The 20,482-nt window shown below is 34.9% G+C and overlaps 1 protein-coding gene across 3 annotated transcripts in view; it reads left to right on the forward strand.

Moving 5' to 3' along the window:
* Positions 1-20,482, forward strand: part of CNTN5 (contactin 5) — a 1,336,681-nt gene that overhangs the window by 493,428 nt on the left and 822,771 nt on the right. The window contains exon 2 of one of the 3 annotated variants that reach the window (XM_078058732.1): positions 2,398-2,679. The exons of the other annotated variants lie outside the window; for them this stretch is intronic. The gene's annotated coding sequence lies outside the window, so the exon portion shown is untranslated. The remainder of the gene's footprint in view (positions 1-2,397; positions 2,680-20,482) is intronic. 3 annotated transcript variants of the gene reach the window in all.

Below are 20,482 nucleotides of genomic sequence, written 5' to 3' on the forward strand. Positions count from 1 at the left end.
ATCTTAAAATATATCCATTTGTCTAACATATTTAATGGCAGTGTTAAATCTTTTGAACTGTATACCTTTTATCTTAATTGGAATAAATAATTGCTTCACAATACACTAACATTCTTTAGATCTTGAGTTTAAAAGGTGAAGAAAATCTTGTTACTTTCTGGTAATAGGGTCCAAAAGCTGGTGTAACTTTAATAGCTTAAAGAAAAACACTTCAGTTTTTCTGGAAAAAAAAAAAAGTCTGTGGAAAATGGAAATTTTATACAAATGTTTCCAATCTGTTATCCTGAGGTAGTCTGTAAGAATTAAGTTACCACAGATGACTATGGTGAAGTCACATACTTTCTTTTATGACTGAATTAATGCAGGCTAACAAAGTTGATAGGCCTGTTCCCACTTCTATCACCAGGTAAAGGTGTTACTTAATTTTCCAGGATTTTATATTTATCTTTTTTTTCCAATGGTATTTATTTCAACCTTAGGGAATATGAAATGTAAATAAAAGCCTATTTTTAAGAATGGAAGAATGAATACCTAATAACTTTTTCACACATTTAAAAAAGATGTCGGGTGCTGCTCGTATTACGTTAGGTTATTAATTTTAATTAGTACAAAGATAAACATTTTGCAACTTAAAATCTTATAGAGATAATAAAAATATAAAATGATGGTTTCAGGTTCTTAGTATGTTAAAATGATCATACATGTGATATAGTATGATATCATTCCTTTATTGAAATCGTGTCTTCATATGCTTCATATATGCTATAAATAAGCCACTTGTCATGTACTTATCTCATGAGATATGGTGTTTTCTGGACTTAGCAAACATTCTGTATGTCTCATTCCCCTAGCACACTAGAGAGAAGAATAATAGACAGGATTTAAGACCATGTTATATTATACTATGCTATGTTTTGTCCTGAAGGCAATGAAGGATTTCTGGCAGTAAAGCTAGTCAATTAATCCTTTAGAAACAACATTCTGATAGCAGGATGAAGGATGAATTGGAGAAGGGATAGTATTTCAATTCTGGGAAGCAATTAAAAGGATAATGTACCAATCTAGGAAAGAAGTAGCACAGACTTGATCTTTAATAGTAAGAAGTGTGGAGGGAGATTTGAGAGAGAATACGAAGAAAAAACTGATAGGATTTTGTGAATAGACTGGGAGAATGAAAAAGAGTGAGTTTAGTTTTACTGGATTAAGGGATCCTATGGACTAAAGCTTCATTTACTGAGATGGGGAATGCATGTGGAGGAAGAACAATGTGAAAGAGGGTAAGAGTTTTCCTTTAGTTATGTTAGCTTGAAATGTCTGTAGTATATCTAAGTGTAAATGTTTTGTAAACTGTTAAGTATATCAGACTACAAACAGACTGAGATAGAAATTTAGTTTCAGTTATTATTTATATATGCTTATTAAATCACAATAGAAATGTACACACAGCTATTTTTTGAAAGAGAAAAAAAGATGACTGAGGTCAAACTCAGGGTTAACATTTAAGGAATGTATAGCAGACTAGGAATCCATAAAAATGATTTTTAAAAAGTGATCACAAGGTAGTGTATAAAAGATGGGATTTGACTTCCAATAAATCAAAGGAAGAGAGTGTTTCTTTTCATCTTCTCATTCCTTTTTTTTTAAAAAGATTTTATTTATTTATTTGGGAGAAAACTAGCAGGGGGAAAGGGTAGAAGGAGAGAGAGAGAGAGAGAGAAAGAGAAGCAGATTCCCTGGAGGGAGCCCGATGCGGAGCTTGATCCCAGGACCTTGGCATCATGACCTGAGCTGAAGGCCGACGCTTATATAACTGAGCCACCCAGGCACCCCTCAACTTCTCATTCCTAACATTTAGTATTTTACTCGATACATTAAAAGTTCATTATATGTCTTTAAAGAAGAAATCTAGCTTCCATAGTCAGGTCTTATTCCAATGGAAATTTCCTATGAGGTATATGGGGACAGGGAATGAATTAGCATTTGCAAAGACATAAAGATAATTCTACAGATTAGACTAATGGCTGACTAATAAAAGTCAGAGGAAGTAAAATGCAAGCGTTAAACACATTCTGCCTCTCTATGTGCAATCATACAGGATACTCCAGATAAGATATTTGAATGATGGATTTGCAGCAATCTCCATGAAGTTGTTGGAAAAATGCCATAAATAACTGAGACTAGATGTACTGAAAGCACTTCCTGTTTATCAATAACTGTGTGTATATTTATCCTGCCTGAATTCAAACAAGAACCCTAAATTTAGATCCTGTTAATCACAATTAAAAGAAGAAAATAGGGACTCCTGGGTGGCTCAGTCTGTTAAGCGTCTGCCTTTGGCTCAGGTCATGATCCCAGGGTCCTGGAATCAAGTCTTGTATATGACTCCTTGCTCCGCAGGTGTTCCTGCTTCTCCCTCTGCCTGCTGCTCCTCCTGCTTGTGCTGTCTGTCTTTCTCTCTGACAAATAAATAAATAAAATCTTGAAGAAGAAGAGGAAGAAGAAGAAGGAGGAGGAGGAGGAGGAGGAGAAGGAGAAGGAGGAGAAGAAGAAGAAGAAGAAGAAGAAGAAGAAGAAGAAGAAGAAGAAGAAGAAGAAGAAGAAGAAGAAGGAGAAGGAGAAGGAGAAGGAGAAGGAGAAGAAAACAGATAAGAAGCAAAATACAAAGATTAAACATATCAGGTTTGTAGGCCAGAATTCAAATATAGATTCTAACACTTCCTAATTGTTTGATTTGGGGTATTTTATCCTCATGGAGTTCAATTTACTCATCTACAAATGTGAATGTTGGTGGTATCTACATCACAGACATGAAGAAAGAAAAAGAAAATATTTGTAAAATACCTTACACAAAGCATGGCACATGTAAGCACTCAAAAAAGAGTAAGATATACCAATAATTAGAGACACACTAGAGAAGAGTATAACAATCTCAGATAGGAAGGTATTAACTTGATGCTGGTCAATTAATTTTTATGGAAACTGGTTATCTTTAAATAAACCTATACATTTTATAAAAATAGAATAGAGAAAACTAGGGGGGATTAAAACATTTTGATAAAAATTATTTTTAAAATTATTTTATTAAATTAATTTATTTTATCAAAATAATCAGAGTTAGAAAACATGGAAGTAAAAAACTGAGTTAGATATTCAGGGAAGATTCGTCAGAACCCATTTGTAAAAAGATATAGGGGAACAATGCCTTTCATGGAAGTTCTAGTTCTTAAGAGGAAAAATGAATGTAGTTGAAGCCAAGGAAAAAACTAGAGATTACACATAGAAAATTACTCTTTTTCTCCAGGGATGTAGTAGTAGCAAAACCCAGAAAGGTTTAACCCTAGCACTCCAAGAAAAGGTAATAATGACATAAGCCAGTGTGTGAAAGCAAAACTATCTAATGAAGAAAGAGGGAACAAACAAACGAAACCTAAAATAACCTAGAAGAGTTGAAATGACATGCATATAACCCAACATACCATATAATCTTGAGATTGTGAACTTGGAAATAAATTCATCTAAATATTCATTGTTTGAAATTGGAGATTTCTTCATACAGCTGTGAAAAGTGGAATGCACCTGCCTGACATGTTATAGCTATTGTGAAAAGGTGAGGGAAGTTCAGAGTATGTTCCAAATGGTTTCAAAGGCAACCAAACTCTAGTCATCTGACAAATTTTCCTTGATTTTGACCAGAGATTTCATTTCTTACATTGCTAACTAGTGTGCATTCAGGTTCATCATCTTGGCCTTTTTATATTAGCTGCCCTTGTAGTATCTTTATAGTTACCTGATAGGTCCTCATACAGCCATACTGAGTTTAGAATGAAGAGACAATAGGTCACATTTTCCATGCCATTTTGATATTTTTGTTGCTTTATTCTAGTTCCGCTTAAGATTGTGCCCTGTGAACAGGATCAATTTTTATTATGAGGTATAATGTATAAAATTATGCTGCCTTTTCTTTTTATAGATCTTAGTAGCATTATTGCAATTCAGGGTAGAGTCAGTGTGCCATTTGTTGTTATAGGTTCAGGCCTCCCATATCTGTTTATCTCTTCATTACTACAGCTAACTTCTTGGTCAAAGCTTTTATAATCTTGAGTCTCAGTTATTACAGTCGTTTCTTACCTAATTTTCTTTATTCTAATTCACCCTACTCACAGGTAGTTTTTCTTAAGCAAGTCTCCTTTTACTGCCCTCCTCCTAGCTAGCAACATTCTCCACTTTTCACAGATTTTCCTTTAGAAAACCTCCCCTCCACAGTAGTCAGACATGACATCTGTGTAAGCTTGACTTCTTGCCAAAAATATAAAGGTAGGCTCTGATTTTCTGAAGCTACCTATTGTATTTCATACCCTGTCTCCAATGATGGGCTTAAGAATGAATACATAACACAGCAGGAAACAATGAAGTGTCAGGAGTTTTTAGAGCTTCTGGAGAAAAAAAAATGTTTCTTTTCTCCTTGCAGGGAAGTGAAAGAAATATAATTTTTCTTACTGTGGACATTTCAGTGAGTGCGTGAGGTCTGAAACCATTGCAGCCATTTTTTTTTTTTTTTTTTTTAAATCAGGGGCACTAATTTTAGGATGAAACTGACATGTTAGAATGAGTAGAGCCAAGGATGGAGCTTTGATTGATATAACACACTCCCAATGATGCCACGATTAAAGCCAATCCTACCTCTGATCCTTGCAATCACACAAGCCAATAAATTCCCTGGTTGGCTTAAAGCAGTATTGACTTCCTGCCTTCCTTCCCTATCAAAAGCATTTTATCAGGTAGAAGATATTTTTGTCAATCATATTACACCTAAAATTTTCCAATTCTGCTTTGAATTCTGTTTCTACTAAGATAGTTAACACTCAATATTCCAAAATTTGAACTTGGACTATTACCTAGTAATTCATGTTTCTCTTGAATTTTTAGCAAAATATTAAACCTACCTAGGATCAATATTGTCATATCAAAACCTTATGGGAGAGGTTGACAAAATGGTTTTTATTCTAATAGCTAATTAATCCCTGGTGAAAAAGTTAACTCAGTCCTGATATTTATTTGACACACTTGTCATATTTCTTTTTGTTGGCAATGCCATTTTTTCAGTTTTATTGAGATGTACTTGATATATAACATTGTATGAGTTTAGGGTACACTGCATACAGATTTGGTATATGTATATAGTATGAAATGACTATCACTATGAGTTTAATTAACATCCATCATCTCACATGGTTACATTTTTTTATGTGAGGAGAACTTTTAAGAGTTAAAAAACCATAGCATCAAGGGCGCCTGGGTGGCTCAGACGTTAAGCGTCTGCCTTCAGCTCAGGTCATGGTCTCAGGGTCCTGGGATCCAGCACAGCATCGGGCTCCCTGCTCAGCGGGAAGCCTGCTCCTCCCTCTCCCACTCCCCCTGCTTGTGTTCCTGCTCTTCCTGTCTCTCTCTCTGTCAAATAAATAAAATCTTAAAGAAAAAAAAAAAAAAAGAATATATTTGGGATAGTATCTGTATCAATGCATATCATTATTTTTAATGTTTACCTAGTATTCTGTTTTTTTTTTTCAAGATTTTATTTATTTATTTTGACAGATAGAGAGACACAACGAGAGAGGGAACACAAGCAGGGGGAGTGGGAGAGGGAGAAGCAGGCTTCCCGCTGAGCAGAGAGCCTGACGTGGGGCTCGATCCCAGGGTCCTGGGATCATGACTTGAGCAGAAGGCCACCCAGGTGCCCCTACCTAGTATTCTGTAGTATATAACTACCACAGCTTATTTATTATTTATTTAAGCATATTTTTGTTATTTCCAGAATTGTATTCATACCAACATAATATCAACGAATAATTCCCATTGACAAGTGTCTTTTACACTTACGCTACTCTATTTTTGTGTAGATTACAGAATTGAAATTGTCATAAGTGTGTTCATTTAAATGTTTTAAACATTAACAAATTCCCACCAAAATGTTGCATAAATGTATAATTATAGCAAAGTCATATTATACTACCTTTTCTCTACATGCTAATCTGTGCCTTTTGGAGGAAGAAGACTTCAGAGATTTTTGTGTATCATTAAAATGTCTTATATACATACGCATTCTATATATACGTATGCATAATATACTATATTCTCCATATTTGTGTGCATGTGTTTGTGTGTATGTATACACACATGTGAATACACTATACACATACACACGCACACATACACACTGTTTTCCTATGGTGTTCATAGATTTTAAAGTAGAAGTTCCCTCTTGAATCTATTATTTAGCTGGATTATAATTAGAGCACTCAGTGACAAGCTTCTCCTCAGCAATTTGCTTTTTGAGTAATGATTGTTCTCCTGCTCCTTCATGAAATGAATGAGGTCCAGGTCAAGTCAATTATGAAGGGGGGAAACATAGAAATTAATGTAAATTACTCAGAATAAGTTTAAATAACCCTAGATTTGTTTAACTAACACTTAATTTTAAAAAAATCCTTGAAGTCTTACTTCCTGAATGAGTCCTTTTCCAGCTAAGCAAACCTGAAATGTAGATGCAACCTTCTAGAAACCACTGACACAGCAATACTTTCTCCTGGCATCTAAAAAAACACTGCAGTTGCAAAATAACTGATTTGCATCTTCAACAGCAAGGGGACTCATTCTTAGATCAACAAAAATTTCTGAATTTTATACGAAGGTTAAAGGTATTCTTATTACCAAGAGAATCAGTAATTCAATCACTCATTTAATCATCCCTTTGGCAAGCATTTTTAGTGTGTTATTCCTGGGAGAGTGCTATCATCCTTCCTTTGAAATAAGGTCCACCTATCTCTGGGTCTTTGACTTTGGATATCTTATTCATGTTCTCAGAGATAAGACCCTCATCTATATATCAGTATATATCAAAAAAACTAAGTGTCTGACGAATAGGCATTTAGTAATTATTCTATCTCTTCCTTTATATCCCTCATCAGTGTAAATGATTGTCCTGATAATTTGCTCTTTAGCCAAAGATCCCAGGGATCCCTGCTTTAGAAGTATCCATACATACAATATCGAGAGGTATTCTGAAATTGCCCATTCATATTTTAATCTACAAACTGCACATGCAACTACTCTTCCCAGTTTGTAACATTATGCTACCTCCACACTCTTTTTTTTTTCTTAAGATTTTATTTATTTATCAGAGAGAGAGAGACAGAGGCAGGCAGAGGGAGAAGCAGGCTCCCCACTGAGCAAGGAGCCCAATGTGGGACTCAATCCCAGGACCCTGGGATCATGACCTGAGCCGAAGGCAGGCAGACGCTTAACCGACTGAGCCATGCAGGCGTCCTGCTACCTCAACACTTTAATCTTGCTTCTATACTTCTATATATACAACAGGAGATCCAATTATATTTTGCTGTCCATTGTTAACAACCAAGTTTGATAGTTTTCATAAACAATCTATGTCCTAGAGAGTGAAAAATGGTACACGCTGTAATGTTCTTAATTTTACCTCATTTTTATTTCTTTAAAACTCTGGTTTTTAAAAAATATTGCCATTCTTTTCCTGTATTCCTACCAATTATTTCTCTTAAGCAAAAGTATGATTCTGCCTTGGGTGTCTTATCTTCTTATCTTCTCAATCCATACACCTTCCTAGAGATGAACGAAGGAGATATATATATATATATATATATATCCTACTTTGCATCTCCAACTATATTTGCCAAAAGTACTTCAGGTTCATCTAGATTCTTACTAGGATTATGATATTCATATTCCTTCATAATCTTTCCTCTGTATAAATCTCAATCCTTCTTCCCTCATACCTTTCACTGCCTCAATATATTTTATTATTCCATGCCTGCAGTGTTTGCACACAAAGTATTAGAACATGAGGAAAACCTGAATGCTGTCACCCCTTTGGTTTGCCAAAACTGGCTGATTCATTTTTATTCACTGCTACACAAACATGAATATTTATTCCAAAAAAACACAATGATTTACCCAGGTAAAAGTGGGTGATTTTCTTGTTAAGGTTATGCTAGGATCCCCAGCCTCCAAAGCTCATGCCTGTCTTACACACCTAACAGCTATTCATCCTCCAAAGTTCAGTTCATACATAATCTAATCACATCCAGGAAAGCTTTCCAAGATTCTGGGAGTTTGAAATAAGACCCTCTTTTGATGTGTCCTAAGGCACTATTAGTTATCACACAATTGTTGATTTGTCTTTCACCTTTGCTAAATTGCAAACTACTAAAGATCTTTTATTTTGTTTTCTTCAGCCTCTACTAATACTGTGCCTGGCATATAATGGGTAATTGATATATAGACAAACAAATAAATAGATCAAGATATACCCATATATATACTTTACTTAGTATAATCCATTTTAGTTAATAACTTCAATAAATATGAAATGAATTGAGTTAAATTAAATAATAAAAATGAATTATAATGGATTTGTAACAAAAGACTTAGTTTAATAGGATGATTTATATGTTCCTTTTCTACATTCATTCTTTGCTTAATATTTATGTGTTAATTTCTATATTGGCTGTTTGGCTTACAAGTTTTTCTTCACAGACATTCTAGTTAATGGGTTTGATTATAAATCTGTATCAGTCAGGGGCTGATCAGGTTTAGGATAATTTTAACACAAGCAAGCAACAAACAGTTTTTTAAACAGATTTTTGTCACAACCTAATATTTTGATGAAAATTCTTAGCACTTATAGGTTTCAAAAAGTGTTTTGTTTTTTTTTTTCCTCTCATGTGCTTCAAAAGCAATTAAAAGATGGTTGTGTAATTGGGGACCCAGTAGCAATTCAGAAGTCTGCTTCGATATTTCTACTCTTTTGTTTTGTATGGAAGTCTCTATTTTGAATTGAACTTCTAATTTTAAGCAGGAAGTTACTGTGAGATCAAATAAATTGTTGGGAAGGCATTATTCAAGCTCCAAATGAAAGATTGTCTGCTTTGTGATACTTTTCTTTGCTGACTCCATAAAGTTAACCACTTATTGCTAGGGGTTTCTTTGACATTGAGATTGGATTATAGTTAGTTGCCTTTGATGTTGCTTTCCTTAATCAACCATGCACTCCTTGAGTGCAGGGAATACAGTTTATTGCTCTCAAAATTCTAAGTGAGAAAGGAAAGACGCAAAGAATGTAGGAAGCAAGGAAGGAGGCAACAACAAAAAAAGTAGTCTCTGAATATTTTTGCAGCCACTTAATATATTTTTATCTCAAATCCTATTTCTCCCTTACTGACTTCTGATTGGCTCTGTATCTACCAGGATAGCATCCTATCTGTACTTACTTGTATTCCAATAGTTCTTTATCTTCACATCCATTTTATCTCCCATTTACCTAAAGCAGTTCTGTGAACTAGCTGTTTGTAAGGAAGCAGTTGATTTGATTAATTAAAGACTGGATAACTATTAGCTGTTTTTACATGGTATCCCTTTAAAGTTTTAATGTTTAAAAGAAAGACATGCTAACTCAAAGCATTGAATCTCATCTTAGTCTGTTCAAGCTGCAATAATAAAATACCATAGACTGTGTGGCTTATAAACAACAGAAACTTTTTGTTCACAGTTCTGGTGGCTAGAGGTCCAAGATCATGGTACCAGTATGGTTTAGTTCCGATGGGGACCCTCTTTTGAGTTGCAGATGGCCAACTTCTTACTGTATCCTACATGGTCCAGAAGGGGCTAGGGAGATCTATAGAAGGACATTGAACCTTACCATGAAGGCTCTGCCCTCTTGACCCAATCATCTCCTAAAGGCCACACTTCCTGATACTATCACCTTGGGGATTAGAATTTCAATATATGAATTTGAGGGGTATAGCAGAACACAAACATTCAGAGCATAATAATCTCTGTAGAAATTAGCTGTGTAATTTTGGGATAAAGGGTTTTGTGATTATCAGTACCTCTCATGTCCCGCTCTGATTAATATTTTCAGAAGGGAGAAAGAATATGTTAACTAATTTCAGAAGTTAGTATTATGTGGAGAGAATAGAGTTTTGAGAGCTTAAGGGTTTTTTGTTTTGTTTTGTTTTAGTTTTTTCGGCATAACTTTTGAATAATTCACTCTGGTCATTTAAGCACTAGCCCCAAACAGAAAGCTGGCAGAAGTTTTCAATGCAGGATAAATCCAGATTTAGGGAGATTTTATGGGCCTCCTAGCTGCCTATCTGTTTCTCTATGTATTCAAGGCTTGGAGTCTGAAAGATAACACAATTATATGCTCCCCTTCACCCTAAATAATACAGACTTCCCAGTTTTGGGTTTTTTAAAAAAATATAATACCTTTACATTTCTTTAAGTCAGTGAAGTACTGGCGTCATTGCATTGCTGAAAGATTTTTCTCTTCTCCCCAGTTAAAATTTTCTGAACCTAATCATCAAGGAGCCTTTTGCCAGTCTCATGGTTGTTGGTCCATAAATGAATGGCACTCTCCAGTCCAAGGGCTAGCTAATCGCCAAGCCTGAATGCTGTGTGGGTTTACTGTGTGTTCTTTTTACTTTTCAAAGTCATAACAGATCAGGTACAATGGCTTCCGCTTCCACATTTGAGCTGCTTCACTAAACAGGAGGTAATCCCTCACCTTAGGCTATTGCATAATACATTCCAGCTTGTTGCACTGAGCATTTTTGACAGCTTTAACATTTGTTACTGGTCGTTGGTCTTGGATTTTTTTTTTTTTTTTTTGGATCCGTGAATCTCAGTGGCATAGCTTGCCCTCATATTCATCATTCCTTGGTCAGCAAAGTAGTCTGGGAGCCTTGTTCAGGAGCTGGGCCAAAAATGAACATCCCCCAAATAAGTATTTCAATGTTTGTGAATGATTGTGTTTAAAAATGTCAGAATGCTCTCTTTGGATATGATGGCACAAGGTAGTTATTCTTCAATTTTCTTTCTTTTAAGATTTTATTTATTTTTGCAAGAGAGAGAGAGAAAGAGAGGGAATGAGTTGGGGGGAGGATCAAAGGGAGATGGAGAAGCAGACTCCCCACTGAGCTGGGAGCCCCGATGTGGGACTCGGTCCCAAGACCCTGGGATCAAGACCTGAGCCAAAGGCAGACGCTTAACCAACAGCCATGCCAGTGCCCTATTCTTCAATGTTGTAACTATCTCGTCCTCCCTTTATTTTATTTTTTTTTTTAAGATTTTATTTATTTATTTGACAGAGAAAGACAAAGCGAGAGAAGGAACATAAGCAGGGGGAGTGGGAGAGGGAGAAGCAGGCTTCCCGCTGAGCAGGGAGCCCGATGCGGGGCTCGATCCCAGGACCCTGAGATCATGACCTGAGCCGAAGGCAGACGCTTAACGACCGAGCCCCCCAGACGCCCCTTGTCCTCCCTTTAAAATGGGAATATTATACAGATTTTTTATACATAAAACCTTTATCTTTTTGAAGTGAGGGCTGGTTCACACTCCTCTCTTGCATCCACATTTCCAAGTACCACTGCCTCCTATTTATTCATAGTATTCTATGCTCCTGTTCATTTTAGATACTTTGCATTTTATTTTATAAAAATTTTTAAAAGATTTATTTATTTATTTTGAGAGAGCAAGAGAAAGCAGGGGGAGGGGGAGAGGGAGTGGGAGAGAATTCTAAGCAAGCTCCCAGCTGAGCATGGAGCTATGCACCCTAAGATCATGACCTGAGCCAAAACTAAGAGTGAGATATTCAACTGACTGAGCCATCCAGGCATCCCAATACTTTGTATTTTAAATTATAGTCATTGAAAATGTAAGTAAGTACATCAAAAATGAAACAGCAATAGTGTTTGTGTAGGAAAATTAAAAGTGTTGATTTCTCATCTGAGCTTCTTTAATAAATCATATTTTATTTGTAAAACTATGAATTTTAATGCATGAATAAATAAATATGATTATATAAATAATAGTTATAAATGCCACTTTAAAGTTATTATTTGCTCACTTCATAATAGTAATTCTAGGAATCTACTTGAATAAAATGAACAGAAAATCCAGAAAAATCATTGGATTATTTAGTGTGGTAAAAATTAAAAAAAACAAAATGCTCTAAGATGAAGTAATTGATAACACCATAGTAGAGAATCCTCAGGAAATATTCTCTGGTCATGGAAAATTGTGGTTAGTAAAAATATCTAAGGAGATAAAAAGTGCTATTTATGTAGAAAAGCAGATGAAATGATCACCATGTGAAATGATACAAATTAAGTTATTCAAATATTTTGATCACCACATTCAGCAGGAAATATATTGTACATATGACCCTCATATACACATAAACATAAAAATTAAAAAAAAATCAAAACAATAGTCACATGAAATATAATACATACTGACATTTTCTTTTTTCCTTCTGTTTTATTTTTTTAAAGAATTTAACTTGTGACCTATTAGATTTCTTAACTAGCAAATGAGTTATGATTTGTAGTTAACCCAATACTGCTAATATATTATCATATATATTCTGAGACTATTCTAGAAGGAAATGAGACATGATATTAATATTTTTATATCTGAGCACTTGGATTTGGTATATTTTAATTTTTACCTTATTCTGTTCTGAATTTTTAAAAAATATTGATAATACTGGTGAAGATAGCCTAATGTACACAGTTGTTGAATCACTATGTTGTATACCTGAAACTAATGTAACATTTGGATCAACTATACTTGAACAAAAAATAATAATAATAAAATAAAATAAAATGTCAAAAATATTGACAATACAGTATATTAATAATACAATCATGACTCATTTTTCACTTACCATATTTTTTCATCAAGTGTAAATATGTTTTACATTCCAAAGTTCCATTTGCTTCCAATTTCCTTCCAGTTTTCAGTAAGGCAGGGGCCTACTAATTCCCATAGTATTTTCTTAGACATAGTAAATTCAAGGTAAGTAACTATTGCATAAATGAATGAGTGGATGAATAAGTGTATGAAAGGCTTATATAACAACTTAAATGTCCTTTTATGATGTAAATTTTTTCCTCTTATTTACTTTATTAAAGAGCACCATAAGTTCTACTAAAATGGAAGTTAATGTAGTCAAAAAACCTTGACATTTTCTTGTTCAAAAAGAACTGTTGCCCAAAATATGTGTTCAGTGTTAAGATAGAGTTATGTTCTGTTGCTACTGTATAAAATGTTATACTCTTACCAAAAAGAACGTAGGTGCTAGAGCCAAGGCAAACCATAATGACTCTTAGCTACATGACCATTTAAATATGTCATTGGAGAGTTTGATTTCAGTGAGACTGTGCTTCCTCTGTTGTAGAGTGAAAATAAAATTTGTCTCATAACCTTTCTGAATAATTAAAGAAATTAATATGTGCCAAATGCCTGGGTTTGTGGCTGGAACATATGTTAAATGCCTTCTTTTCTTCTTCCCCAACTACTTGGATAGCATTTAAAAACATTTTCTAATTAAAACAACAACAACAAAAAGCTGACAGCCAATTTAAAAATATATACAACCATAATTTTTAAAAGTGTAGGTTTTATGTCAACCCAGCAATTCACAAGGTGAAATTTTAAATATAAAAACATGAAGTGTAAAAATAAAGTGGCAACGCCCGCCCCCCCCACACACAGCCAACTATGAAAACTTGGGGAGATGTTTACAGTTATATGATGTGGGGTAAAAGTGTCTTAGAACCAAAAGCAGTAAGTTGAATATAAATCATCATACAGAGGGTGCCTGGTGGCTTAGTCATTTAAGTGTCTGTTTTTGGCTCAGGTCATGATCCCAGGGTCCTGGGATCAAGCCCTGAATCCAGCTCAGTGGGGAGCCTGCTTCTCCCTCTCCGTTTGCCCTCCCCCCCATTCTTTCTCTCTCTCTCAAATAAATGAATAAGATCTTTAAATCAATCAATCATCATAGAGTATTACACTTAGAAAAAAAATGGATGCTCACATATATCTCAGAAGTTTTGGCTAACAAGAATAGACAGTATTGTCTCAGTTCAGTCCTAAGTTTCCTAAAATCCTCATTTGAAAGCAAGATTGTTGTCATTATAGTTTTTTGTTTGTTCTTTTGTTCAATTTCAGAGTTCCATAAGAAACTGAAGTCAGTTTACCAGAGTACATGAAAAATTTTCAAAATTTTGTGAATAAATATTGAAGATATAGCATTTATAAAAGAAGAAATTAATGTTACTTCAACACAGATTTCTATGCACCTCCAAAATAGGAATGGAAAATTGTCCCTTTTGTTCACCGAAAAAAAGTAAAGATTGGTTATTTTAGGAAAAAGAAAAAAGAAAAGTGTTATTAAATTCACTTTAAAGCAAAACTGAACAAAATAATTTTTACTGTGATAAAAAATACTTGGTTGAGGTTTTTGAAATCTCATAAATTAATAAGAAAATATCATAATGTCCCAGAGGTTTTGATTTTCTCTTGAATAATACACTTTTATACAAAAAATTAAATGTAAACAAAAAGTCAAGAAACCAATGGAAGAAAAAAATTTAAATTATTATAGATCATTTAATTTGGGGCTAATTTCCTTAATATATTAGCTTAATGTTAATTTTATGAATTAATGACTTAAGGTAGAAAATTATCCCCAAGATAATATAAAAAATTTAAACAACTTAATAATGAGAGACAACACTGCCCAGCATGTAACCTCAGAAACACTGGGCATGGGGTTCAAATGCTGTTCCATCTGTTATGCGTTCTAGAACCTTATATGCTATTTTGCTTAAAGTTTTTTCATCTCTTTTCAACAAATGGTGTTGGGAAAACTGTTCAGCAGCATCCAGAAGAATGCCCACTTTCTTACACCATACACAAAAATGAACTCAACATGGACAAGAGATCTAAATGTAAGACAGGAAACCATCAAAATCCTAGAGGATTTTGGCAGCAGCCTCTTTGACCTCAGCTGTAGCAACTTCTTACTAGACATGTCACCAGAGGCAATGGAAACAAAAGTAAAAATGAACTATTGGGATTTCATCAAGACAAAAATCTTCTGCACAGTGAAGGAAATAACAAAACTAAAAACAGCCTACAGAATGGGAGAAGATATTTGCAAATGACATATCTGATAAATGGTTATATCCAAAGTCAATAAAGAACTTATCAAACTCGGGGTGCCTGGGTGGCTCAGTCATTAAGTGTCTGCCTTCAGCTCAGGTCATGATCCCAGGGTCCTGGGATCGAGCCCCACATTGGGCTCCCTCCTCTGTGGGAAGCCTGCTTCTCCCTCTCCTATTCCCCTTGCTTGTGTTCCCTCTCTCGCTGTCAAACAAATAAAATCTTTGAAAAAAAAAAAAAAGAACTTATCAAACTCACACCAGAAAAACAAATAATCTAGTTAAGAAATGGAAAGAAGACATGAATAGACATTTTTCCAAAGAAAACATCCAGATGGCTAACAGACACATAAAAAGATGTTCAACATCACACATCAACAGGAAAATACAAATCAAAACCAGGATGAAATACCACCTCACCCCTGTCAGAATAGCTAAAATTAACAACATAGGAAACCACAGGTGTTGGTGAGGATGCAGAGAAAGGGGACACCTCTTGCACTATTGGTGGGAATGCAAACTGGAAAACAGTATGGAGGTTCCTCAAAAAGTTTAAAAAAAAGTTAAAAATAGAACTACCCTACAATCCAGCAAATGCACTACTAAGTACCCAAAAGATGCAAAAATACAGATTCAAAGGGATACATGAACCTGTTTATAGCAGTATTACCAACAATAGCCAAACTATAGAGACAGCCTAAATGTCCATTGACTGATGAATGGATAAAAAAGAAAAGAAGATGTGGCGTGTGTGTGTGTGTGTGTGTGTGTGTGTGTGTGTGTAATGGAATATTACTCAGCCATAAAAAAGGAATGAAATCTTGTCATTTGCAATGATGTGGATGGAGCTAGAGTGCATTACGCTAAGTAAAGTAAGTCAGAGAAAGACAAATACCATATGGTTTCACTCATATGACAAATTTAAGAAACAAAACAGGGGTACCTAGGTGGCTCAACAGGTTAAGTGTCTGCCTTCGGCTCAGGTCATGATCTCAGGGTCCTGGGATCAGGCCCAGCATTGGGCTCCCTGCTCAGCAGAGAGCCTGCTTCTCCTTCTCCCTCTAGCCCTCCCACCCACTTGTGCTTTCTCTCTCTCTCTCTCTCACTCAAATAAATAAATAAAATCTTTTAAAAAAAGAAACAAAAAGGAAATAAAACAGATGAACATAGGGGAGGGGGAAAAGAGAGAGAGGGAAACAAACCAGAAGAGACTCTTACAATAGAGAACAAACTGAGGGTTGATGGAGGGAGGTGGGGGAATGGGATAGATGGGTGATGGGTATTAAGGAGGGCTCTTGTTATGATGAGCCCTGGGTGCTGTAAACTTATTTTCTTGAAATCCTGTGTAGCTCTAGGATCACAGAAAAAAATGTATTTTTGTACTGTTAGGTAAACACTTGCTCAACTTACTGGGACATTGTCTGTGTTTTTCATCATTGTATTTTTTGCCTATATTGACATTAATATTTTATTTATAATAATATATAATTAATATGTCATAAAATTCACTTAGAGAAAACTGATGCATTTTATAAAGCTCAAATTGGAAACCTTTTTAAAAATGAGATATTACCTCACACCAGTCAGAATGGCTAAAATTAACAAGTCAGGAAACGACAGATGTTGGCGGGGATGCGGAGAAAGGGGAACCCTCCTACACTGTTGGTGGAAAAGCAAGCTGGTGTAGCCACTCTGGAAAACAGTATGGAGGTTCCTCAAAAAATTGAAAATAGATCTGCCCTATGACTCAGCAATTGCACTGCTGGGTATTTACCCCAAAGATACAAATGTAGTGATCCGAAGGGGTACGTGCACCCCAATGTTTATAACAGCTATGTCCACAATAGCCAAACTATGGAAAGAGCCAAGATGTCCATCGACAGACGAATGGATAAAGAAGATGTGGTGTATATATACATTGGAATATTATGCAGCCATCAAAAAGAAATGAAATCTTGCCATTTGCAACGACATGGATGGAACTGGAGGGTATTATGCTGAGTGAAATAAGTCAATCAGAGAAAGACATGTATCATATGATCTCACTGATATGAGGAATTTTTAATCTCAGGAAAACAAACTGAGGGTTGCTGGAGTGGTGGGGGGTGTGAGGGATGGAGTGGCTGGGTGATAGACATTGGGGAGGGTATGTGCTATGGTGAGCACTGTGAATTGTGTAAGACTGTTGAATCACAGACCTGTACCTCTGAAACAAATAATACATTATATGTTAAAAAAAAAAAAAAAAGATAGTAGGAATGGAAAAATTAAGGGGGGGGAATTGGAGGAAGAGACGAACCATGAGAGACTATGGACTCGGAGAAACAAACTGAGGGTTCTAGAGGGGAGGGGGTGGGGGGATGGGTTAGCCTGGTGATGGGTATTAAAGAGGGCACATACTGCATGGAGCACTGTGTGTTATACGCAAACAATGAATCATGGAACACTACATCAAAAACTAATGATGTAATGTATGGTGATTAACATAACATAAAAAAAATAAGAAAACTTAACCTTAATCTTTTCCTTCAGTAATCAGTCTATTAGAATTCTGATTTGCATATTAGAGATCAGCATTAAGCCATAAATGACATGCATTTTCTATATGTAATGATGCTGCATTAAAAGACCTATAAACAAAATATGGAACCTTAAAATCAGTTCATCATATAGTTAATATTTTTATATTAATTACTATTATCCTTACACAAACTGGATAATTGCTAGTTATGATGCTTTAGAAGATATTTATTTTTAACTATATTGTAGAGAGTCATACACTTTGGTGAATACAAATGTATATCTTTATAATTTTTTTTAAACAGTAAGAACTAGATCATGTCAATATATTTTGCTAAATTGAACATTTTCTGTTCGGCTAGGGTTTTCTGACAACTTTCCTATGAGAGAAAGTGATTCACAGATTACTAATTGTGGTATGAACTGAGCAGTTAACTACGCAATATGAGATACTATAAGTGACAGAATAGAAAGAAAACACTAAGTGATGAGAAAATGGTTGATTTAGCAATGTACAAATTATAATTCTTTTATTCATGAGTTAAATGAGATATGTAAACAGCAAGACACAGCAGTGAAAAATCATCTTTACCATTTGCATGGTCTTTCTGTTATTACTTTTCTAAACCATAGAATTTTCTCAAATTAACAGAGCCTATTTTATAATGGTGAAAATTGTCCTTATAAACTTGGGCAATAAAATTAATATTTGGCTCAAATTTTATGCCAAGAAAAAGTCAACTTCACACAGATACTCTAATATCTGTAGTAAATAATACATTCTTTTCAGTGTTGTCTCTTTTTGAAAAGTTGAAATGTCAACAAAATAAAGAATAATAATCATGCACACCCATACACAAACACACACACATGCACACCCACACCCACCTCTCGTTCAAATCAATAACATAAGGTCAATGAAACCAATGAGACAGTGACTCAGAAATGAGAATTTCTTTCTTTGCTATTGATAGAGTTGATAGGAGAATTTTGAAAACATCCCTTTAAAAAAATAGAATATGTAAAAATTCTAGTTTTAACTTAATCCTGGATTTGAAAAATTTCTGGCAGTTTATTTTACTTTTCAATAAAATTTAATCTCGTGTGCAAAATTTTTGATATTAAAAGATGTAAGAACCTGCACTTTTCCCCATTTCATTTGGAATGCACATAAAAATTAGTCTGTGAGATACTTATGCTAGATAGCATTTTGTAAGGGATTTGATTTAATCCAGCAAGCAATATGATTAGTAGTTTATACAATGAAAAATGAATTGGCACTAATTGTAATCGACATTAAGAGTTTTTTTTCTGATTATTTTAAATTATCTGATAAGTAGAAGAAAAGGGGGAAGGAAATTAAATATGAATTTCTTCTATATGCCTAAACAGGGATAGATTCTCTGCAAATGCTATCTAGTTTTATTCCTTACAACATCTTATAAACAGTTTTCAATCTCCATTTTGAAGATAAAATAATTAAATATAGGGAGGTTAAGTATCAAGTCAGAAATATGAGAGGTATCCCACACTCTTTCTTTACCCACAAATACAATCAATCACCAAGCTCTATTAAATTTTCCTTTTTAGCATCTTTTATATCAAACCCCTTTTCCTGTATTTCCTCTATTATTGCCTTTGACCTTCATCACCTCTTGCCCGCATCCCTGCAATAGTCCCCAGGAAATGCAGTAGATCTTTCCCCACTGCCTCTCTATTCCTGCCATGTAAAACTAATCACACGAATCCTTTGCTTAATGCACTTCAGTTTGTCTCCATTTTTCTAAGGATGTAGTCTGAAGCTCTTGGCAAGCTCTATGAGATTTTCTGCTTTCAGGCCCTGCTCATCACTCAAGGTTTGTTTTCACAGACTCTCATTCTATTTTTCTCCTAGACTTCTCAGCCATCCCAAGATAATTGCTATTCCAAATCTATTTTCTGCTGCTTTACATCTGAGTATTTTCTCACCTGTCTCCCTCTGATGTGAGCTCTCTATCTCCCCATCCTAATTTCTACCTAATACTCTTCTGTAAGCTAATGATAATGTTACCTCCTACGAGAAGCATACTTTACCTGATATCCCTATTCTCTGACCTCTTACAAGTAAATTGACAACTTCTACCACACACATATTTCTGTTGAGGCCACCTAACTTTTTGATAAGCATTAACTTACATGATTTTCCCTGACTATTAAACTGTGATTTCCTGAGGGCAGAAACCATGTTATATTTTGTATTTAGCTCTGATAACCAGCTCAGTTCTTGTGACATAGCAGACAATAGTGTTTTGGCTGTAAATGAATATTGTTTGAGGATATGGAGAGTAGTACATTAGGTCATGGGAAAGTTTGAATAGCCACCAACAACCTAGAAGGAAATGAATTAGGAATCAATTCAGGCTATCCCAACAGTTATCAATTATGGACCTTCTTTCAGAGGTTTGTAATTAATGTGACTCAACTTTAATTATTCCATATCTGTATGGGTGTGTGTAGTGTGTGTGTGTGTGTGTGTGTGTGTGTGTGTGTGTGTGTTATAGGTTTCACATTTCCAGTAGACTAAATCAGATTTGCTTAAATTGAGCCAGGTATGTACAACTGAGTCACTAACCAAATAATTTATATTATTTGGTTAAATATGACCAATAGGTGCCATTCACAGGAAAAAAAAGGATTTTTGAGAGCCAGACCACCACGTTATGAGGTGCCCACTAAAGCATTCAGTGGATTTTAGCTGACTAGGTAGTGGTTAACAGCAAAAAAGAGCAGGCACCTATATAAAATATTTATCAGGTGAAAAACAGTAAATCCAGGAGTATAAAACCACTAAAACTTCTGAGACTTTAAGAGCCAAAATCACTAGAGGCAAACCATCAACAAGGTGTTTAATAAAATTTTTCAAAACTCCTTGATCTTAAATTATG

Source organism: Halichoerus grypus, chromosome 11, assembly GCF_964656455.1.
Source record: "Halichoerus grypus chromosome 11, mHalGry1.hap1.1, whole genome shotgun sequence".
NCBI classification, from domain to species: domain Eukaryota; kingdom Metazoa; phylum Chordata; class Mammalia; order Carnivora; family Phocidae; genus Halichoerus; species Halichoerus grypus.